Below are 24,773 nucleotides of genomic sequence, written 5' to 3' on the forward strand. Positions count from 1 at the left end.
ACATTACCATCAAATAAAACAGTTAAATATAATACTTTTGTAATATCAATGACAGCTGTTTATTGCACAAGCATGCCACTATTTTATCTTGGCTTGCATTGACGTGGTTGGTTATTCAAGCAAGTCAGCGTGGATATACCGCGCGTTCCTTTTTGATCTGACCGGGTTCTAAAACATTCTGTGCCAACCACTGGGACATTCCAGCTCAAAAAACGAGGACAGAGTAGTTTACGATGGCCCGCATTTTGTAGGCAAGTAAATTAACATCGGAACTTGCCCTTATTTTCTGGAATCTTAAAAAAACTGCACTTGGCTATGGCAGAATTTTCAGGGCGAGCAGTTCAGCCAATTTCACAGGCACTGCCACCTGTCATTTCAGCTGATTCGCTTCTCTAGATGAAGTGTTGCCACAGCCAACTGCAGTTTTCTTCTGATGACTCCGGAAAATGCAGGCAAATTGCAATGCTAAATTACTTGTTACATAAACATACACAATCGAAGTCTACCTTGAGGTCACTTTTGGAGCAGAAGTAGTCTAGTAGTTCGCGCAGAAAAATTGTTTACAACCCTGATGGATAAATACTCAGCGCATTGTATAACCTTGCTGTGTATGCACGTATCAGGATATATTTCAAAGAAGGCAGTCTTTCAAGCTTGCAAGCATTACACTGCTAGGTAGCATAGCGCTGTAAACTGAAGTGCAAATCGTTGCAGAGGCCACTTTTCACTCTTTTCATTTTTGCGCTCTGGGGATACGCAGACAACGATCGGGATACTGGGTCCGCCATGTTTGCTGTAGGCGGCATGCTGCAGCGGGGAAGTGGCTGAGCACCGTCAGCCTGGCATTCGCTTCTAAAGAGTGTGCATGCAGAGCGTTCGAAAGCTTAGAAAGCGATTGCACTGTGTTTTGCTGGAAATACTAGTAGCAATGCAACCATAGCCTTCCGGGTCACATCAAACTTCGGTGGCCACTTCGGCCCACACCGCCGTCCTCTTTCTCTGCTCCTTGAAACCCTTCCTTGTGCTGTCCCACAATATGGGACGCTTTTGCATCGCGCCTATAGGTTTATCGTTAAATTCCACGCACAATGCTTTCGTTGACGTCGCCATGGTGCTGACCAGCGCACGCACGCAAAGTGACAATTGTCAAGGGACAGTGAGACGGCTGGTCGCTGCCGCAGAAGACAGACGGAAGTGAGTCCGACAGGCATTTCCGATAGCGTCATATGCGCGATGCGCCGCGTCAAAATCTAGCCGGTCCTGATCGGCAGCGGCGGGCACTTTTCTCGCCATCGGGCGAAAATCTCCTCAAAAACGCTCCATGTATTCCGGGCTTAAGGGAGCGCTTTGGGGTTTTTGTTTTTTCTGCTCAATCAGACGCAATTCTTTGCGGTCACATTGATGCCATTGCATCATATTGCACTGAACACAGTATCCTATAGGCGGTCATTATGGTGTGCTCATCTGCAGCCTGAGTTGTTGCAGAACAGCAAACAAAGCCGGTGCGATAGCAGATAGCATGCGGAGCTGAGAAAGCAGCTCTCGGCGGTATGCAGCATCTTGCTCCACAGCAGCCGCTATGCGTTCCAAGGCTGCCTGGCACCCTGTGCTGCGTTCTTAATGCTGCAGCCATCAGCGTCTGTGCAGTTGCTTGTGCTTGTAATGCTGAAGCAATCGCCTCCAAAGATGTACTTTCTACTGGTGCTTCATGTGCCATTATCTCCACACCTGCAGCTATAGCAGAAGTTGCCTGGGTTGCGTGCTCTCTGTCCTGTACAAATAGCACGTGTAGAGAGCATCATGTTAGTCGTATCTCATGAATAGAAAGCAAGAAGAATCTATCACATTGCGATGTAATTGGTTGTGCCCTTTTCTGAGGAATAGGATCGGACAGGCGGCTGCCATAAAATGCAACTTTTGTGCCGTCCGCTTTTGTGAAACTGCCTTGTATAAAGCAACATGTATGCAATAACAGTGTGCAGCTTACAGTGTGTGTTATCAACTAGGTGTATGTAATGGCTGCCATACAATGCAAGCTTTGTGTGAAACTGCCCTGTAAAACTGCCCTGTAAAAGCAACATGTGTGCAATTATTGTGCAGCTTAGTGTGCGTTATGTACCAGGCGTATGTGAATCTTTCACAGTTAACACTTACTGGTGTGATTTTATTAGCAGCTGTTGCAAAAGAAAGAATGCTTACCGCTGCTTCTTTTTTGGCGATCTCCAGCGACTTCTCATAGTTTTTTGCAATGTCTGGAAGGAGGTCGGCAGGCATTGGTCGACGAGGGCGTGCAGCTGGCTTGTTTCTGCCTGTTGTAAAGAGAAAAGAACAATGAAGTGGATAGGTCAGTGGAATCGCCAATACATTCACTTCAGTCTGTTCAATGCTGATCATGGACTAGTTTAAGTGAGCCCCTACCAAATGATTCCGGAATGCTGTCATGGATCGGGCCGTGCTGGCTGAATGAGCATTCAGCCGATCGATTCTTCGCGCTCGATGCTGCGAAGAATCTCCGCTTTCTTGCAAAGCGGCAGAGCTTGCCGCTGCTTCGTGGTCATCTTCGTTGAAGCACACATGCGTACACTGAGCGAGGGCTAAGCACGAGGGCTGACTGCTGAGAATTATTATTTGGATCCCACGTCATGCGGGTATGCTTGGAACTGAAATGGCAAACTCGCTGGCCCGTGCTGGTATTGCCCGGCCACCAAGCATGCCCAGTGAATGGAATCCTGCGCAGCATCAGAAGAAATGTAGCTCACTCAAAAGCACTGCTATATCTCAACTGTGCATCTGCCTTCCCACACCGACCCTCTGAAAAGGGAGCAGAATTTTACCCCGACTAGCGCAGATGGGAAAACGGTACCGTTCGGGCACTACACAGAATGGTTTTCCGCACAGCCAACTTCTAACGTTTAAATTTCTCTGCAAAATGCACAAAGAAATGCACACAGGGCAAAGCAGTTGTCTGTGTATTTCGTGCTTCCAAAAAATAAGCAGACACTGGGGTGGCTACCTCATCCTTGGCTGCTGCTGCACGCATGGCGAGGTCAGTGACAGTGCCTTCTCATTACTTCTGTGGTTACTCCTAGCAAAGAGTGCGTGTGCAGCCATAAAAAAGGAAGCGAACAGCACATTTCATAGACAGTGTGACTTCGAGCATATTTCTGTGTGCCTAGTTTTCCATAGCTCTGCATTCCAGCACTTCGCGCTTATGACCGCATTCATACTCAGCACCCCGAATTGTCATGTCTTCGTCCATGAATAAAAAAACATGCAGGTGAGCAAAATGTTAACACGGCCGAAATGCACCAATCGCATAAGACCTGCAAGGCGCGCTTACCAGTCTTCTGGTCTTGCCTCTTTTGCTTGGCAACCTCCTATTTCCATCTTTGTGCCATGTTGGCCCAGCGCTTGAGCTGGAGGTGGTCCCGCCACATGACAAACACCGTGCTGTGAATTAGAAATCCTCGCCGCCTCCTTCCATACTTCATTTCTTTTTCCAAGAACGAGACGTTAATTTTTTTTTTTTTTTGCACTTAGGGTACACTGATCAGTGAGGTGAGCAGCCATATTCGTCCACTGTTAATCTCGGTGCCACCTTATGTTGTGAGAACGCAATGATGTGAAAAAGATCTTGACATTTTCGGCGTCTGTGTGTGATCGCAACACTACGATGAAAATAGTGTGCCTGGCGCGTTTGGCTGATCAGCCGTGGTGCTCATTGCCAGCCAAAAATGCCGTTTGTGCCAAAGCAGCAGAGAGCACTGATTTGCAAGGCTTGGTGAAAATATTTTTCCCCAAATAGCGCTCATATCGTTTATGCGTCTACGAATGTTGAGTGAATTTATACTTAGGGGAGGTGGGGAGTGGAATGAAATTCCCTATTTTTTGTAGTATAGCAATGAAATTTGGCATGGTTTTTGGGAAGTGTGCTGAATGACTACATACGAAGTTTCATTGATATATCTTGAGTGGTTTTGACATTGTAAATTTTTATTTGCATCATCGTTATACCCAACTTGCAGAAAGTCTGGCATGACAAAAAAACGTGGTAGAAGCCCACAGTTGCTTTTATATTTTAGCCAAATGAATAGTTCACGCAGTGACATTCTCCGAATATTTTATCACCCTTACTTTTTTTTTACACACGACATCATATCCATGTTATCAACATGCCAATTTAGCTAAACAGTAAAAAAAACGATAGTTATTAAAAAATATAGGAATGTCACTGCATAGAAAATTTACTACGAAATACAAAGCAATAAACCTCGTGCAAATCTCACAGGGCATATTCTATGCTTTCTGCAAGCAGGACAGTGGGCTCAGTACTCACTTCTGAGAAAACAGGCTCTAAAGTTGCACAGCCACTTCAAAATGGCCCGGGGCTGTAATACTCGGTCTCTTTCTTACGCCTTTGCTCTTTTATTTTTTCTGCACTCCAGGCTTTTCTTTTTCTCTGTTGGTCCTTTTCCTGAGCTCTACCACTTGGACTCTGTCCTTTAACAGAGTCCAAGGTTCTGGGGCCTTGGACACAACCTTTCTCACAAAGGAAAGTGGTGAAAGTGCTCCTGCGATTCTTAAAGGACTCGGGGTTGTATTCCCGTCTATAATCTTCAAGTTTTTAGTGCGCGCCCTCTTTCCCCGTGACGTAGTGGTAGCTGGACACTTGGAAAACTCATTTCATGGCCGCTCTTTTCCGTTCTTTCCCCTTTGTTGCCCTCCCCAAGTGTAGGGTAGCCTACTGGGCATCGCGTGGTTAACCTCCCTGCCTTTCCATCCATTTCTCTCTCTCTCTGCGTACTTCAGTGTAGGCACGCAAGTTCCTTAAGTAGTGAGCTGCTTTTTGCCTTTAGTGAAGGCAGGAATGTGCAGTTTAACACAGTTTAGCATAGTACAGCACAGTACAGCACAGTACAGTACAGCACAGTACAGTACAGCTAAAGGGGTCGGCAATAACAAAACCTCTATCGAGGTGAGGACACAAGGCGAGGACAACATCGCCTTATGTCAGGTTATCCAGAATGCCGCATTTTTCAGTTATGTGTTTATCACCAGTCTTGCCGCCCCAGCTTTCTGAAATAAAGGATATGACTCCTTGTGGGCAAATTCCAATTAGATATTTTGAGGTATTGCTGAACTTGTAATTGGGCCATGTCTCAGTCCTTGCCTCAAGAGATGATGGCCTTTCAATTGTGATTTCAAAGCAATTATGACTGCCACCTTTTGAACCAAAAGATTCGAAGAACGCTTGTGCCATTGTCTTTTGAATCTCCTGCCTTGAAGGCCACCTATCTTGCGATTTCAAACGCTAGAAAGCTGCGTGCAGCCATCTGTCAACAGTTTTGCTCACGGTTGTATCAGAAACAGAGAAACAGTATGCAAGTTCTTGCACTGAGAAATTCCACGTGAGCTTCATGAGGAACACAATAAATTCCTCAAACTTCCGTAGGCCATTTTGTGCATTGTGCTTTACGTGACATTCAACAAGCTCAAAAACAACAAGCAGCACAGAAAAGCTAATCACTCCCATATAAAGCAAAGCCTTAGCATCATCGCCACGAAATGATGACTGGTCATCTCTAGCTTGTTTTTTTCTGCCTTTGCTTTGTGCAGCTCTGCAGCAAGTCTGTTGTTGTCATCCTCAACAGCACAGATGTCTTGCACAGTCAAATCAGTCTGTACTACTACCTCTGTAACATATGAGAATTAAAACCATTATTAGCTGCGCAGGTTGCAGGAATTGTAATATCTAGCCTCTCGGAAAGTTGTATTTTGTATATCAAACACACCTGCTCTCGACTCCGGGCGCACACTGACGCTTTCATTCGTCGAGTCGTCTGCAGGTGCCTCCTCTATGGTGCATTTGTCCTCTGATGACTGACAAGCTGCTGCATCCGCTATAGTTTTGTTGTGATTCCGCGTCTTTGGCTGTTCAAAACAGGTGGACATGCCAGCAGGTGGTCTTTGCTCGTAACCCAGGTGCTGCGTAGGCGCCCAGTCAGGGTTTGTGTCATCCATTAGATTTGAAGGTCACCCTGGAGAAATTAAAGGTGTGATTGTGCGCACTGCGTTACACAAATTGACTTGCGCAACGGCGAGGACCGCATCAAAGGTCATTATCAGTTACCGCTGCCATGGTAAACATCTCGGAGAGCGATCGTAGGTCAATCCATAAAGTTCACTTTTCCATACCTGTGATAAAGTGCTGACCACATACGTGGACATTGTCTAGGTTTTTCAAGTCCTTCCAGTTGATCTGTGCCAGCCAAACGCTTCATCGCTTCTCGGAAAATAGTTGCCAAATAGTTTCCAAGTGGTCCCACTCAGCAAGAGCGACCACTTGCCATGCGACTACACTGCCTCTCAGCGACATTTTGTAGTCTTGAGTAAAACTTAAACATAGTTGAACTCTTTCCCTACCGCGCCCATTGAGCATCGTTAGCCTGCTAACGATCATTTCATGCCCCGATTTCAGAACCTCCTGCGTTGCTAATGACCACGCTGCAGATGTAGTTTGTAGGCCAGGAACCAAAGTTTTGTTTCCGATGTAGTTTTCTTTTGTCCCACGAGGGGGCACTTTCTAACGCGCTGCGAAGAAATGAAGACGCGGACCTGCGCTCATTGCTCGCCATGTTGCCCGCAGATGACGCCTTCGCCGCTCGACTTCAGAGCCTTCCGCGTTGCTTACAGGCACGATGCGCATCGGGCTTGTAGCCGGAGAACTTAAGTTTTGGTTCCGATATAGTTTTCTGTACCGCTACAAAACGGCATTTTTTGAACGCACTTCAACGATGCGGTACCATCAAAGTCGCCTGGCACGCGCTCTAAAACATAGCAAATCTCAGGACTCCGTTTCGTCTGCAAGTGATTTAATCGACGTCCTGTGCAGCAACCAGCCTGAAAATATTGCAAGGTGCTGAAGATGATTCAGTTTTCACATCGGTGATGATGGAAACCAGCCTGAAACACAGGCGGCCGCACTCCGATGCACAATTATAGGTTTTCCAGTTATTGTTTTGTAGCAACAATACTATTCAAGATAAAAATGATTTTTTTTGCAGAGAGTAACAATAGAGTAACAATAGAGAGTAACAATAGAGTAACAATAGAGTAACAATAGAGAGCCAATAGAGTAACAAACATTTTGCAGATTTCAAAAATTTTTAACATTTTTTTTTCTTGCTAAATACAAGTGTGTTTTTGCAAGTTTTGTTGAATTTTTTTGTAAAATCTCGTTTTTAGCAAATAAAATTTTTTGTTGCAACATGGAATTTGTTGTTTAAGCATATATTGCCACGCGCCTAACGCGCCGCGTGGCCTCCACGCTGAGTCGAAGACGACGACGAAGTGGCAGTGGGCTCTCGTGGCGCGCTGTTCTGTTCTGTGTCGTGGAAGCCGGCTCCATAATTAAAAAAAGGGCTCCCGGGTCTTGGGTTCTTCTCGACGTCTACCTTCACGGCTCCTCTGGTCGTGACAGTATTAATAGAAAGCACCTTTATTCAGCTCTGTTTTTGGGTATTGTAATCAATATTGAATGCAATAGTTTTTACAGAAAAAAAATATACTGAAACCTTCAGAAAATGGTCATTTTCCCCACGGTAGGGAAAAAGTTAAAACTTTCATTTGCACTTTATTCAATATGCGAGATGCAAACCAACTGTAGGATGACAAAATAATTAATAGTATAAACCTGCTGTAGTGCCTTACTGGTGATACAGGTACTGAAAAAACTTAAAACCTGAATGTAGTGAAGCGGCTACAATGAAGTTACACAGCTGCGAGATATCAAAGTAGCTATGAATTCACAGCTACTTTGTAGTCTCACAGCTGCAGTCATGTGTGCACCGTCAATCTTGACTCGTGTTGGTAAGAAGCTGCCGCTTCACTCTCTTGCGGCCATCCTGAATTTTCTGCAACAGGATCATTGGCAGCTTTCTGATTGTTTCCTGCGTGCAGACGCCTATCTTTGAGCCCCAGAAGGTCAATGTTTCTGCAAGAAGTCAAGGAGAAAAACAAAAAACAATGAGGAAAAGTCATATCCGCAAATATTGATACAGCTTAGAAGTCGAGGAAGAAGTGCCTCGGTCGAAGCTTTCAGATCCAGTACAAAGACTTGTTCAGAATTCTTGTATTCAAAAAGAAGCATGTATACCATCCTTAGAATGGCGAACTGACCTTCTTCTTGGCTGCCTCCGAGGATCCCCATGGATATGATTTTGGTCAGTCTTTCCGCATGGTGCATCTTTGGGATTGGTAGGACTTCTGAGAAGATCCGCTTCCATTGCGACTTGTCCCATTGCAATTCTGCAAAGTGAGCATGTGAGACCATTAGCTTCCCTGTGTAGTTCATCGTGACGAAGAAGGCATTGTGCAGGTATGCCAAATAGGTGGCATCAGCTTTTCGGATTCGCATTACTTCTCGGAAACCATTTTCCTTCTAGGAGCACTCCCTTCTCTAGCACTTTGTGCACATCGCATTCAGTGTTCGCCTTCTCTATGACCAGTAGATTGATCTTGTCAGTTGCCTCTCTGACGTGATGAGGACCTCTGGAAACTACTCCTGAAACCATCCTGATGGGTTTCTTTCGAGAGTCTGCCATTTTGTGCACTACATGATACATAGGAAAGACGGCAATGGCAGAATGTACCCCACTTCCAGGGACCACATCCAATGCATAGGGGCCTCCAGGTCTAGAGTAGAAGTTCATGACTCTATAGCATGTGTGTCCGGCCTTTATTCCTATGAGCAGGTTGTACATCTCTCTGCATCCGTTCTGAGCAAGGGCATCCCAAGGATGTGAGAGTGGGGCTGCTGTGAAGTCGACTGAATCGGAGGCTACAATGTCTACTACTGTGGCCTTAGACTGAACAAGAAGACTGGGCCAGGGGTCATACTTTTTTACTCTCTCTCCTGCAGTTAGTGGAAGTGCCTGCTTCATGTTGGACAGTAGAGTGGTGTTTCTTTTCTGTGGTTTCATCCGGACCCCAGGCATGTTAGTCCCTTGCAAAAGTCGGCTGAGTTTTTGGGCCCGTCCACCACCTTATAGCCTTTCTTTGTTGATGGCACTTTTACATGAGTCTTTCCTTGTGGTATGATCTCCTTGAATCCATTGATCAGCTGAGTGGCCTGGTCCATGAGGGCTTGAGAGGCCTCCCAATTTACTGCCACATGATCGCCTTCTGGTATTGTCTCTAAAAATTCCTGTACCATTTAGATGTCCTTGTCACTGTTGGTGGCTGTGCAGTCCACCCAGGAATATGGTAGTATTTTCCCAGTCCATTTGGCAGTCGGAGGTACTCTCTTTCGAGGATCTTCAGGCCCAGCTAGCAAGTCTTCTGGCCTGAAAACAGTTAAATTTTGCAGAAGTCTTTTCATGACAGTTGGTTGTAGTGACTCTACGCTCTGTTGAATGACTGGTCGCAGCCAGTCTTTGGCATCCTCATCAAATTTCATGTTTGCCATGAATGCTGTTTCCATTCTTCCTAGCGGTAAGTCTCCTCTTTGTTCCATTATGAACATGGTTCTTCTGTGTAGGAAATCACTTACCAACCCTTCTCCTTTCATGTGTGTGCAGTTTAAATAGTAAAACTCTATTTCATCAATGGCTAGGGACACAACGACCGACCCTATGTGTTCCGACAAGGTGCTAGCTTCATCAGACACTTCTCGCCATATTGTTGCAGGGTCCCTACTATTGTGAACTCAGACTGAACAACAAGACTGGGCCAGGGGTCATATTTTTTCACCATCTGAGCTGTATCAATATAATTAGAGGCTAATGTTGGATACCAATAATAAGGGCCACCTTCTCCGTAGTAAGATGTTTTCTTGTGAGGATACCATCATTGTGGTAGTCCACCTTTACTTCAATTACCTTCCGTGTTTTCATATCGAGCAAGTCCCATGCTTTGTCTGTTTTGATCCCCCAAGCTGTTGTGTAGGCCGCTTGTATGCGCTTAGAGTGGATCACTCCTTCCAGTGTGGCATATCTCAAGCCGTCGTTGTAACTCGTCCCTACTACTAGTGGTTCGAGTCCCACAGGTTGTGCAGGAGGCTCTGTGCCCTCTTCTTCATCTGTGTCCTCCATGATCGGAAGGAAAGTTAATCCATCATCGTCATACGTGGGTTCTTCCTCCATTTCCTCACCCTCTTCTTCGTCAGGAGGCTGTATTCCAAATCGTATTTGCATTTTTGTTGCAAGCTGAAGTTCCTGGGCCCTTTCGGCAGTGTGTGTTATTTCAGATCCAGCTGAAGACTTGGTAGTGGGGTCACTTGCTGATGAGCCTTCCTCAGTTTCATATCGCTCGCCATTTGGAAGCAAAATGCATGTGTAGTCGTGCCGGAGTGATTCTTCCCTTTCTTGCCAGCTTTCTTTATCCCAGTGAGGGCAGGTTTCCTTAGCATTTTTTACTAAAAACTGGGGGTATATGCGTGAACCTTCGATTAGTGATCGGTGTATCTCCATACTTAGAAAGATACACGAGCTGCCTCTGCTTTTCGGATTCGCATTACTTCTCGGGAACAGTTTTCCCTCTAGGAGCACTCCCTTCTCTAGCACTCTGTGCACAACGCATTCTGTGTTCACCTTCTCTATGACCAGTAGATTGATCTTGTCAGTTGCCTCTCTGGCATGATGAGGACCTCTGGAAACTACTCCTGAAACCATCCTGATGGGTTTCTTTTGAGAGTCTCCCTTTTTGTGCTCTACATGGTAGATAGGAAAGATGGCAATGGCAGAATGTACCCCACTTCCAGGGACCACATCCAATGCATAGAGGGGCCTCCAAGTCTAGAGTAGAAGTTTATTACTCTATAGCATGTGTGTCCGGCCTTTATTCTTGTGAGCAGGTTGCACATCTCTCTGCATCCGTTCTGAGCAAGGGCATCCCAAGGATGTGAGAGTGGGGCTGCTGTGACGTCGACTGAATCAGAGGCTACAGTGTCTAGTACTGTGGACTAAGACTGAACAAGAAGACTGGGCCAGGGGTCATACTTTTTCACCATCTGAGCTGTATCAATATAACTAGAGGCTAATGTGGCATACCAACAATAAAGGCCACCATTTCAGGAGTAAGCTGTTTTCTTGTGAGGACACCATCTTTGTGGTAGTCCTTGGGAGCTGGCTTTCCATTGAACGTACGTTCGGCTAGCCCCTGAAAGCCCCATAATGCTTGGACCATGTCTTTCGCAACTAGGGCTGGCTTTGAATGCTGAAATATTTTTTCTGTCTTCATGTTGCTGATGGTCAGACCTCCTTTCACATGGAACTGTGCAATGAAAAGTAGTGCAAGTATAACTTAGATGCAGCATTAAAAAACTGACAATCATTTTATGCTTACCCTGCCATCACCAATATTCATGAAATGGGCATGCCCAGCAGCTCGCAAGTCATCCACTGAAAAAATGTGAATTTCTGATTAGTATGCTCAGCCAAGTTGTTAAAAACATCAAGTTCTACAAAATACTTAGTGTGTCAACATTGTGCATTGCTTTTACCTATTGCTGCTTGTGTTCCCATCGGCTCTGCTGGGAGGTGGGCTCTGGAATGTACTGCCTCCTTCTGTGTTGATGCCAGCCTCTGAAATATCCTTTCACGGGGAATGGGGGGGGGGGGGGGGGATGTGGGGAAGGGGCTTGCGGACGCCAAAACAGTATTCTCCGATGGGCTTCAGAGGTGGCTTTGCACAGCTACATAAAGGATGGACTAAGATGATGTGCAGCCAGGAACATATGCATGTATCTGTTGCAAACATTTACAGTCCATAGTGCCATACCCCCAAATGGGATGGTGGACATTACCAACAGAGAGTACACGCACAAGTATCTAAAACACAGAACAGTGTTGGAGAGATGAACAATGCATACACTTTAAAATGCTACTGGCAACTCCTCATTCTGCCCTTCATACACTGAAGATGTACCAGCACACAATATGTAATATGTAATCTAGAAGAGCATGTACAGAAAGAATGATATTAGACCCGAAGAATAGATACATGATGTTTGCTTGTTGATAATTTTGGACTAACTTTGGAGCCCCATCTCAATAGTTACTCATACTATACTTGGTACTGACTCGGTAGATTGACTTTCTCACTGGGCATGCAGTGCACTACAACTGCACTAACAAATCAGGTTGATTATCCCAGTGGCTTGCCACAAGCTGTTGAACACCAGTTTCAGGAAATTGTGAAGTAACAAAGGCAAGGAAAATGACATTCTGAGAAATGATATTTGTAACGAGCAGAACTAGTAAAAAGTCTTTTCTTTCGCCTGACATCTGGTCTATACCCATGTGCTTAATAAATATTGCTCAACAAAATGTTCCCAGATTTGTATCCAAAAAAAAAAAAAAATTGCGCAAGGCCATATATAAGTTGCTCACCTGGGTGATGGTCCTGCATATCATGATCTGCAGTTTTCTTAACCAGCATCTGCACAACTAAACAAATGATGCTTTCCTTAGTATCAAACCTACTGCTTTGAAAGAAAACCCTCCTAAACATTTACACACCGCCCATACCTATAAGCAGCCTTTTCAAATAAATAACCACCACAATTTATTATGTGTAAAACTGAAGGAGAGTGCAAAGCTATGCAACAAACGGTGTTCCTTCTTACAAGCAGTGCTGTTTTGATCGTCATCAGTGAATGCCCAGACACTGCAAGCAAAATATGCATCTGGGCCGAATACAGAACAGGCTTGATTTATTTGATTAATTTAACACTGCTATAGGAGAGAGTAATGAGACTGTGCAGGCAAAACAGCTGCAGGTCACATCACCTGTTCTCCTTTCATTTCATGCATTTTCTTGCCATAATGACATACCAAACGTCTCGATACCAATTTTCAATACCTTACAACTAACATGGTCTTGTTCAGCTTTGGAGTTATAAGGTTGCCCACTAAGCAAAAATCTTGAATGGCAATACTAAATCCGTAGTACAGGAGAAATGGGAAAAAGTAGTAAGATTGCCAAGTTATGTATCAATTTTTACTGCCGAATGTTATGCAGTGTGTATGGCTGTGGAGAAAATAGTAGATGAGAACATAGAAAACAGTATAATATACACAGACTCTATGAGCCTACTCACAGCGCTGCAGTCAAGAAATGCAGTTTGAACCCTTGCTAGGCAGCATTCATATATAACATAGAAAAAGTCACAACACAAGGGCGTATGGTAAGGTTCTGCTGGGTCCCGAGCCACGTTGGCATAGAGGGTAACGAGAGAGCAGACTCGGCAGCAGTACGACCTCAAAATGGTGAAATAAAAAATGTAAAAATACCTTTTAAAGACTGCATGAAGATGATACATAATAAATTAAAGAACAAATGGCAGAAGGAGTGGGATAATGAACTGAGCAACAAACTACACTTCATAACCTTGGGGGAATGGAAGTCATGCACACATCAGCAACGTTTCACTGAAATAATCTTATGTTGCCTTCGCATAGGACACACACACCTGACACACAACTACTTACTTACAAAAGAAGACAAAAAAGGACAAACTATTTAAGCATTGGCGCGACTTTATTTTGTGCAACAGGCAGGCAGTGTACCATGCAGGAAGAATCACGGCTACTTCACGGATGCCAATACATTTTCACAGCGTAGCCTAATAGCTGCCAATTCAGGCTTTTTGGAAAAGTCTTAGCTGCTTCAGGTGGTGCTCTTATCAGAGAGAATACTTGTGCGCTTTTACCTCGTGGTCATTTTGAGAAATAGAAATGATTGTTTCAACATGTGATTTATATTGGAATTGAACTAAGCATAACTTGTATTTCGGCTGGTTAGCAGGAAGATTGCTAACCAGCCGAATTTCAGTGATTCTGTCTACTTTGGGCTACACCTTGTGTTCTAGTCAAGTATCATTTTTTGTTTATAGGGAGACATTTAATGAAACTGACATTTTAGATAAAATAAGATGTCATAATATCCTCCACTGACTCAGAAAGATGTTTTCAGATTGCCATTCTGAGTACAGCAGTTGATACTGTTTCAGATTGGCGGCTGCGTGGGCACCGCGCTTGTCTCCTTCGCGAGAGTTTCGCATATGAACTCAAATCGAGCTAACTGCACAGAGCTAATTGGTGGCTGCCGATAAATAAATGAAGCATACACAAATGCTTAGAAATGATATAATAATGCTGTAAATGCAAGAAAACTGAGTCGAGAAAAGCTGCGCATCTTCTGTTCTCAACTCGTTAGCGCGGTGTTGAGACGGCGGGCAAGGCCTAAATTGTACTGGTGGTAACAGTGCGGCGAGCATCTCTCGCGCACCTGTGCCTACACAGTATGCAAAGTGTGATAGAATTTATCATTTCTTTACTAGAGAAGGAGCATACTACTCACCGGTACTGCTTATTTAGGTTTTCCAGCTTCTGCCGAACTTGTTTCGGCGTATACGGTCCTTCTTCCGCGGGCAGGCCCGTGTTCAGTGCTTCCGCCATAACGCGGTATATGCACGTATTGCACGTATTTGAGCGCAGTGCGCTCAAATTGTCCTCTCAAATGTGTATTACGGCCTGTGTGGTAGCCACAGACCAATACGCTTTTGGGAGGTCGTTTCGCAGGAACGCGAGCAACAAGCATCGGACATGGGGACTGCCATTGTGTCAGTTAGTGGGCCTGACTGAGGTGGCTAACCTCAGTTTGTGGTAACCACGGTTAGTAAAGTAACTGCAGTTAGGTTTATTGTGTGAATGTCCGTAACTGTGGTTAGCCTTAACCGCAGTCAAGCTTAACAATGGTTATACTGCATGCGTGACAAGGATATAAATGCAGTATTAGTGGGCTAACGCTAGAACCCGTGTCCAGCAGTGTCTGGAATGCGGTGTGACCCGATCCGGACATCCAAGAGTGGCTTCCTCCAAGAGGGCCTGTAGTTGCCACCTGCAGTGCACTGTTGCAGATGCCCACTGGGGCAGTGGCTACAGGCACCTGTTTCCCAGGCACTGAACTTGAAAGTGACCCTGCTGCAGGCAGTGCCAGCAGACTGGCGGTTGGTCTGGTCCGGTGTTCAGTTGCGCAGTCATGTGCAGGGTGGCCCTCTCCTTCATAGCGGTGGCATTGAGTCCGTCCTGTATAGTTCCAGTGTACCTGAGGCACGGGCAGAACAGTGGGTTCTGCCACAAACCTTTAGATATACTGCATGAGCGCAAGTCGCTTCCTGGCAGGAAAATGAAGTTTTGCCTTGCACTGCCCATCCAAACACTGTTTCGAGTGCCGTTAGCCTAGCGTCCAATTTCTCCACCCTGCCAGTTAGAAATTCCCAGAAGTGATCTGAACTGACCAGGACATCGATCAGGGCAGTGTGGGGATACTGAAATTCGTCACCCGGTGACAATGAGAGCTCGCGTAGAGTCTTCCTGATCTGTTCGTCGGGACCAGGGATGGCTTGGTCACATATAGTAGGTACCTCCAAGGCCTCAATTTTACATTCTGTTTTGGGGTCATCTTTTCCGAGTAAACGCACTTCGACGCATCGGAATGTGTGCTGCTTCTGTACTCCTCCGAAAACTCCAATAGTTAGTATTTCGGTTCCTAGCAGTCGGCAACCGAGCCGCCGCAAGCAATCTTCGGAAATGAAGCTTCTTTGGCTTCCGCTGTCAAATAATATTCGAGGCATTCGCTTTGTCTTGGTCCCTTTGTTCCAAGCGGTCACCGTCGGCATTAGCACACTTTGTTTGGGGCGATTCTCCTCGGCTTCGGAAGCATGCAGGATGACTTCTCCAGTTCTCTCGGTAGCTCCCTCTCCCTTCGATGAGTTATTAATGAAGGCGGGATTGCACATGGAGGTCGCATGCCTTTGTGTGCATATTTTATTGTTCAATCTCACTCTGCAATTCTTGGATCTATGCCCCTGCTTCGTGCATCGAAAGCACCTGCCCTTGGACGTTAAAATTGCTTTCTTCTGCTTTACATCCAGATCTGAATCACAATCTTCCCTTCCGTGATTGCTTGATCCGCAGATTCGGCACAAGATGTTTGATGCTGAGCCATGCAAAACTGCGGCCGAGGAAGGTCGAATGCTCCCTTTTGATTCTTCCTTTGGCCCGTGAAAATGAGACTGTCTTACCGGGTGCAGTGTCAGATCGATGCTCGAAGGCTTTGTCGTGGCTCTCCAACTCCAGTCTGAAGAACCGAAGTAGAGACTTGAGTGGTGTCCGGCTGACCTTCGCTGTTGCTGAGGATGTCGTGGACCGGGCACAATCTTCTGCCGTTGTAGATGACGTTGTACTCGGAGCATGTTGGTCCTCTGCATGCGCGGTTGATAGGCGAGGACGAGCTCCCTTGGAAGTGCACGAAGCAGGACGGGATACAGCATCGCGTTGTAACTGTCGTCGCCAACACCTAACGCTCTCAAGCCTCGCATACGCACTTACACGTCATCGTAGAGCCGCCGTAAGTCACATACTTTTCCCGCAGACATCACACCCCGGATATCAATGAGCCCCTGCATGTGTTCCTGTATCAAGGCCGCTTGGTCGCCGAATCGGTGCTTAAGGATTTCGATGGCATCGGTATAGCACTCAGATGTAGCTTGAAGCCCGGCGATGGCAGCTTCAGCTTCTCCAGAAAGCAGTGACTTTAGGTAGTTAAAGCGGTCAACAGGGGAGAGGTCCGGATTCGTATGAATAGCTGGCTCAAACTGCTGCCAGAACTGCTGCCAATTTTTTCTTCTTCCGTCGAATTTCGAAAGTTCTAATTTCGGAAGTTTTATATTGTGATGTGCGGAAGTCGTAGAGGTGGTTGCTGATTCCTTCCGGCTTTCAGTATTTGTGTTGAGTTTTAATCTGCAGATGCTAATGGCAATCTTGTGAGTATACCCAGGGACCTGTTCAAACTCAGCGTCTGCGTCGTCATCTTTGATATGTGGATCGATCGCGGAGTCCACATCGTTGAGCTGCCATTGCACCAATTGTAAGCGCTCGAGAAGAACACTCACCTTTTCGATGTCGGGTGCTGTCTCGGCGGCCAAGATGTCGTCGGCTTCTTTAGTAAGACGCGTCGCTGATGCTCTGACAGCCTTCCTTTTCTTCTTCAGCACCTCCATCTTGTCATTGTTGTTGGGGTTCGGTCGATCTAAGAAACCCATTCCCGGGTTTCGGCACCAGAACTTTTGTTGTAACTATGCGTCGCTGCCGCTATTTGTTGGCCTAATCATAAATTATCAGACTTGATCCAGTCGATGAAACCTAACTCGCGGAATTTATTTACATATAAATACAAGGAATCAATAGCAAGCAACTGCACATCTCTCGGAACGCTCGAGCAGTCAGCGAAGCTAGGTGCTCGTTTTTCGGCGTCTGGAGTACAACTGATTCTCCCCACGCAGTCCAAAGCCCCTTCCAACCGCGGCACCTTTGGGGGGCATCGGCGCCCGCGCTCACGCAAAGAACTTCCGCTTTGGGTGAGCCGGCAAGGCTCCTAATTGAATTCTTCGGAAGACCAGAGCGCAAGCCTGCAAACGCCCCCCCAGGCGCTCCCCGGGCCAGAAGGTCATCTGGTGGAAAGCGACAAGTGGGAGACATATGTTCATGGATGGCAAAAAAAAAAACACACACACTAATGGGCGGCAGGGTGAGCCCATCTATTGCAACAAAGTCATGGACCAAAGGACAGAATGCAGGCTTTCTGCAAGCATTCTGCGTCTTGTTGCCCTTGTGGCACTCCATGCTTCATTGACTGCAGTCTCCACTGCAAACAATGAATCATGCTGACCTTTCGAAGTCATTGACCAAATGACAGAATGCAGGCTTTCTGCAAGCATTCTGCGTCTTATTGTCCTTGTGGCGCTCCATGTTTCATGGACTGCAGTCTCCACTGCAAACAATGAAGCATGCTGATTTTTTGAAGGTTTGACCGTGGGTTCATCCACATGCCTTCAAAATGTTGGCCCGTGCGGTGCTACCATCATCAGATGAAAGAACAGGGTCCAGTGCTGCCATCCTTAGGGCCCGAAGCAGATGCAAAATTTCGGGAAATTTTGAACAATCGGGAAAAAAACATTTTTTTTCATGTTTCTTTCCAAAATTTTGGAAAAAAGGGAAAAAAAACAAAATTTCTTTTGTGCATGACAACGGTTTATTGTCAGTGTCAAGAGCCATAACTCTCATAATGTAAATAACAGAAGAGAAATTCTTTCTGCCTTTTCACAAATAAGTGCAAGGGTTTCACAGATTGAAAGAATTGTAGAAGCATCCAGCGAAAGCGGTCTGTTCTCTGTGAATAGGCACGACATTGTGGGAAATGTTACGGCAGTTATAACAAAAAACTCTAATGTCTCTTCTGCGGCTGCTGTTTCGTCATTGCTTCGACCTTGGATGCAGTGACAAGGTGGTGAAAAGGTGAACTTCTACAATTTATTCGGAGTCAGTATTACTGGCTTCATCTGTAGCCTTCTTCATCGTGTTGAGATGTGCATGCACAAAAACAAGCTTTTGCACCTTGTCATTACTTAGCCTGTTCTTACGAAGAGTATGAGTGTTGGTGAAGTCGGACCAGTTTCGCTCACAAGCAGCTGATGATGGTGGAATCTGTAAAACGTTTCGAGCCAGAGGCATCACCGTTTTAGTCGTGTAGATTCCCTCCCACCACGTTGAAGGCCGCATGTGGTTAGCAGAGGCTAGGGAGCCTACATGTCGCCTGGCTGTCGCCTGCCTTAGGGTGGTGACATCTCTCCCAATGTTGCCGAAAACGGCCGCTAAACGTGACGGGCAGCCATGTTGTTCCCCATGAAGAGAGCATTCCCGGCTTTCAGTGGCGTGGTCGCTGGGGCGATCTGCAGCATTAGTTTCTATCCTAGTTTATCGGCATTTCTTTCAAAGTTAGTACCAACAGATGACACCGTTCCGACGACATAGAGCAGTTCTCAGCGACGGTGCATTACACTGAGTATGTCATTTCCAAACGGGTGTCACCTCTGCGCGCGTCATCACGCCAAAAGGCAGCGTTTCTCAATTACGTAGAAGGGCTCCTCGTCACGATGAGCACTAACCGAGCTTAGTTGTTGGGCGTTCAGAATTTAATGTTATGACGGTAATCAAAAGATTCCGCAGGCCCACTTTTGAATGCTTAGCAATTACTTGGTTCATGCTCGGCCTGTACAGAATGTGGCCGTAGTGGCTGTGTAGCTTATGTCTGGCATAATCGCCACAAATGTTCTATCGTTGGATAGCTTATGTCGAGTATAATTGCACTGGACTAAATGTAGGTCTCAATTAATTACCGGTAATTAGTTAATTGTCATGTAATTGGAATTTACGCTACATCACTAAGTCGTATATCGTTGGATAGCTTATGTTGAGTACAATTGCACTGAACTAATCTTAAGTCTTAATGACTGTTAATTAGGTAATCATGATTAAAAATCGAACATTATGCTGCATCATCAAGCTATATATCGTTGGATAGCTTGTGTTGAGTATAATTCCACTGGACTAATTGCAGGTCTTAATTACCATTAATTAGTTATTTGACCAAAAATTTGATCAAAAATAGCATCATCATATATCGTTGAAAGGTCTCGATGAGTAGAATCGAAAATGGTATGGTAAATCATGCAAGAACCACGTAAAACCGAGCTAACGCTCGTCTATGTAGGTTCGAAATAAAACCACGCAACAGAAGCGAAACAGTAGCACCTAATGCTTATGCATTCACAGCACGTGAAGAGACTTAAGTGCCCCAGTAGTTCTATTACCGACACCACAATGGCATTTGCGTGTGCAATGTACCATTAGTTTGTGGATTTTTCTCTTCTGCGAGCAGTTACGCACGCCCTACGCAATGAGCTATGCAACCCCATACGAGCACACCGTAGCTTCAGCAAAACAATATCTGCTCTGCTGCATTTAGAAAATTGTGCTGCTTAAGACATAAACTAAAAAATGCTCCTTCTAACATTAAGCTACTTTGTTATTCTTCAATAATTAGACCTAAACTCGAATATGCATGCATAGTGTGGGACCCATATACTAAATCTAGCGTAAAAACTCTGGAAAGAATACAGAGAAGAGCTGTCAGGTTTATCTTTAATAAATAGGCAAGGTCTGACTCCCCAACCACTTTAATGGAGGTTAATAAAATTGAACTACTTGAACATCGGCGAAGAAAGCTTAGGTTAGAATTTATTTCTCTCTTATTACATAACAAACTTGGTTTGGATCCCTCATCATACTTAACGCCGGCACCAACCAGACAAACTCGTCAACACCCTCCCATTTCTCTAACCCCTATATTCGCTAGAACAGACACTTACAAGTTTTCGTTTTTTCCACGCAAAATAACAGATTGGAATCAGCTAGTTAAACCATTGTCCCATGAGTTTTAACCAGTTTTTACTATATTGTTTTGTTATTTTTTAAAATGTTGCGTTTTTTTGTCTCTTGATTGACTTGTTCGCCCACCCTGCTTGGACTCAGTGTCCGCAGTATTTTGTAAATAAAAAAAAACTTTAGGGAATCTTGAGGCTGATGTTAACAAATTAAGATCGAGTGTTGTAAGCATCTTAGTTTTGTTCAGGTTGCCATTGAGCTAACATTAAAGCAGTGTTTCATTTCATATTGCCTACCGTTTTTCCACGTGTGCTGAGAAACTAACTTACACAGGGTGTTCAGTAGGAGGCTGAAATGTTCAGAGTGTAACATGAGACTTGCTGGAATGGAATCGAAGAAAGAGGAGCAATACGAACAACGGGACAAGTGAGAAAACCTAAAATCAAGAAACCAAATGACATTTTCAGACGCCTTCATGTAAACATTCAAGAAGCTTCTTTTATTGCCGACACGCTTCTGGCAACTGTCAATTAAAGGGGAGGCAAGGCGCTCATTTCCTTTCTCAAATAAACTGACAGAATATAGAAGCATCCGCAGCCAGCTAAAGTATATCCGAAATTACATTCTACCATCATCAGCATCTGTGAAACATTTGTACACATATCAGTCACTCCTGTAAAACATATCTGGTGCACACACTAATGGTGTAATTGCAAACAGGCTTATTATTTTTAAACATTGACCGAAGTAAAGCAGCTTCGTTGCTCAGTGAACACTTCTACATAAAACAAAATATACTGATAGCCATGAACAAACTGCATGAGTGCAGTACAAAGGACACAATAAATCGCCTAAATCAGCAGGACTAGTAACGCAAACAACCTAAATGACAATGAGAAACACCACGGCAACTCTATAGGAGCGTATGCTTTACAGCTCCTAAGTAATGCAAGGCATGGTAGTGATGCATTAAGGCTCTAGCCACACAAATAAGACAACTTCTGCTACATCACTTCTTCTGTTACGCACTTCACAAAAGACTTGAAACAGTGGTTTACACATTTGCAAGCAACAGCGTGCTACAGAGAGGTGACATAAAAAATATACTGAAAGACGTGAACAATTTACAGGTGAGCAAAGTACACACGACATACACAGTGAAAGTGTCGGAGTGCTATATTCGGGTACAACCCAAGGAAGTAGTGGCAGATGCCCCCCGACCGTTGCCCTCCAGCCAATAGCGGTGACCGATTTTCATGACAACGCGGTCAATCTGATTAAAGGTGCACTGAAGAGGAATCTGAACTTGTCTTTTTGCCGCGGGAACTCGATCTACACGTTCCTAGCATTCTTAGAAACTGCGATTTACTGCCCTGTGTGGCCGATTTCCTGAACTCAACTTGTCTGAACTTCGATCTGAATCGATCTGTCGATCTGAACTTGTCTTTTCCTGAACTGAACTTGTCTGAACTTCGATCTGAATCGATCTGTCGATCTGAACTTGTCTTTTTGCCGCGGGAACTCGATCTACACGTTCCTAGCATTCTTAGAAACTGCGATTTACTGCCCTGTGTGGCCGATTTCCCCAGTTAAATCGAATTAATGTCTGGCTCCCGCCTTTTTTTTTAAATTCTGCCTCGTACGGTGGGCGGAGTCGACCAACGCGTGGAGGGAGCGCCTTTCACCCAGTCCCGTGGCGGCTTGCCGCTCTGCCATCGGCGGAGTAATACGTAGTAGCCCATAGTAGCAAATAGTCCGTACGTATTTTTATTTCTTCGGGCTTATTTTGCGGCTATATTATCTGCGAATGAAACTATTTATTCATGGAAACCTAAAAACAAAATAAAGCGAAAGCAAAGCCTCCACGGGACTGGATGAAAGGCGCTCCACGCGTTGGTCGACTCCGCCCACCGTACGAGGCAGAATTCAAAAAGAAAGGCAGGAGCTGGACGTTAATTTGTTTTAATTGGGGAAATCGGCCACACAGGGCAATAAGGCACTGTTTCTAAGAATGCTAGGAACGTGTAGATCGAGTTCCTGCGGCAAAAAGACAAGTTCAGATTCCTCTTCAGTGCACCTTTAAGCCACGGTTAACTGCCGTTCATCGGCCACTCCCAGTGATGCAACTTCCCAACATTAACCATGGTGTCATGAAAATTGGTTGACGCCATTGGCTGGATAGAATTCTTTGAGGGCATCTGCCCTATTTTCTTGAGTTGTGTCAAACTATAGAAAAACACGACGAAAGCAAGGCCAAATCATTAACTAGCTGACTGCAAGCATCTAAGCATATGATGTTACCATCCTGCTCAGAGTTCAGACCAGGTCTGTTGCGGCACATGTTTTGCTAGACATTCCATCCACCGTCTGTGCATGCTGCTGTCGTAGATGGATCCTTAGTCTTGTCCTCATATATTTTGGTAGGAGGACCTTCCCTGCCTGAGCATGGTGTGTTTCACTGCAAGCTAAGTTCACCTTTACAGCCTTGCACAGGCCATTCAGAATGCTAGCGAATGGGGTTTTGAGCACCATGGTTTCCTTCATATCTGCAAAAGTCTTAAACTGCTCCTCAGATTCTGTAAGGACATTAATCGCTGCTTGCGTTGGATAAATGAGGTTCTCGGAATTTTTCACATACTCTTTAAGCTTAATAATAAGATTGCTATACTGATTTTTAGCATCTCCAACAAAGGCATTTTTGCAGTTCCTACAGTTACCAATGGACTTCATGACAGACTTGACCAGGAGAGAGAGAGAGAGGAATTTTAATGAGGGAAAGGTGGAGAGGTCGGCCGGTGGTAACATGGCCCTGGCCTGCTACTCCACACAGGGGAAAGGGAAGAGGAGGAAAAGGAAAGTGCGAATGAAGGCTGATGATGGCATAATACAATGAGTTTCACGGGCGATGTCTACACACACACACACCACACTGGCTGGCACTCGCATCGCGGTTAGTAGACGCACATAAAACTTATAAAACTGGTGTCTGCAACACAAACACCGACACGTCATTAACCATGTAGGTTGTGCACAGGCGGTCACAGACGAGTATCCAGGCCTGTTTCACACAAAAAGTTGAGCAGGGCCTTTATCACACGCCACCAATCAGAACGTCTCGTCCTGGCGCCCAGAAGAGTTTCCTCAAACTTGACCAGGAATCCTCCTAGATAAGCAAGGATGTCACATTCTGCTTCTGTGAGAGCACACACAAACAGGTTTTCCAGCTCTTCAGGCTCTTGGTTTTGTCCTTCATGTCTCTGGATAGTTGAACCAAGGAGGTCAGCTAGATGCAAGAAGGCAAACCTTGCGGCCGGACTTCTCCAGTACGGAATCCCACATTTGGAGCCACTCGGTGAAAAGACCATGTGTCATCCAAGCCTTCTTATTAGATGCGTAACGAACCGGGAGGCCTTTCATTTCATTTCATTTCATTTATTTCGTCCTTAAAGGCCCGAGGGCATTACATAAGAAGGGGGTTACAAATTGTTTTGTGTGAACGCACTCATGATGAAAACATAGACAATAAAAGAAACACTGCAACTGCAAACACTAAAAATAAAGATAAAGAGTATCAAGTGGTTATATAAAAAAAACAAGAGAAGCCAAGAAAGCACAGAAAAATACAAGAAAAACTCAGGGAAAATACAGAAAAAAAGTAAAGGCCAACAAATGGTTCACGTGTTCTGAAAATGACTGGTGAGTTTCGCGCGAAATGATTTGCGATCGTTGCATGATACTATGTCGTTGGGCAGGGCATTCCAATGGTTTATTGCGTCAGGAAAAAAGGAACTGCTCATTGCTAAAGTATGACTCTTGATGCTGGCTATGGGGTGGCTGTGGCTGAGGTGACTGGAAGTTCGGATCGGTGGTTTCAGCAGGGGATGTTTTGATATCGGATGGTAGAAAAAGCTGTGTAGTAGGCAAAGGCGTGAGATGATGCGGCGTGATTTTCGTGTTTTTAAAACAGTGGGGTGACCTGCGTTTGCCGATAACCAGTGGCCGCAGTTTGCATGACCCATCCATATTTGCAGCGTGCAAAATCAGGACGCACACTTTGCTGTTCTTTCCACCATGGCATGCACTGCCCTTCAGGTGAAGTCTTATCTGGCAGCATTTGCCTAAACAATGCTTTCTCATCTGCGTTGAATATTTTCAACGGCGAAAAGCTCTCGCGAATCTCTGGCCTCTCTTCGGACGGCCACTTTTCTGTGTCAATGCTGCTGGTCGCCTCGCTTTCACCCGAGAGGGTCTTTCCTACGATGCTGTAGCAATTCTTAAAACGCTGCTGCCAACCAGTGCCACCAGTGAAGCTCTCTTCTCTGAGGCCTACAGCAAACCGTTTCGCTTTTTCCATGAACATCGGGCCATCGACAGGGATGTTTCTGGCAGTTGTCTCTAAGAACCAGGCTCACAAAGCTTTCTCAACGTTGTCGTAGGTTGGAGCATGCATATGACACGCTTCAGGGCGACTGGATTACGCTGCCT

The 24,773-nt window shown here is 45.3% G+C and overlaps 1 long non-coding RNA gene and 1 pseudogene across 2 annotated transcripts in view; one reads left to right on the plus strand and one right to left on the minus strand.

The window, feature by feature from the left end:
- LOC149332967 (uncharacterized) overlaps positions 1-24,773 on the plus strand; it is a 77,337-nt gene that overhangs the window by 19,114 nt on the left and 33,450 nt on the right. The window lies entirely within an intron of this gene.
- On the minus strand, positions 2,641-6,376 carry LOC149332968 (uncharacterized; annotated as a pseudogene).

This window comes from Amblyomma mixtum, chromosome 8 (assembly GCF_055824585.1).
Source record: "Amblyomma mixtum isolate Tamu chromosome 8, ASM5582458v1, whole genome shotgun sequence".
Taxonomy (NCBI): domain Eukaryota; kingdom Metazoa; phylum Arthropoda; class Arachnida; order Ixodida; family Ixodidae; genus Amblyomma; species Amblyomma mixtum.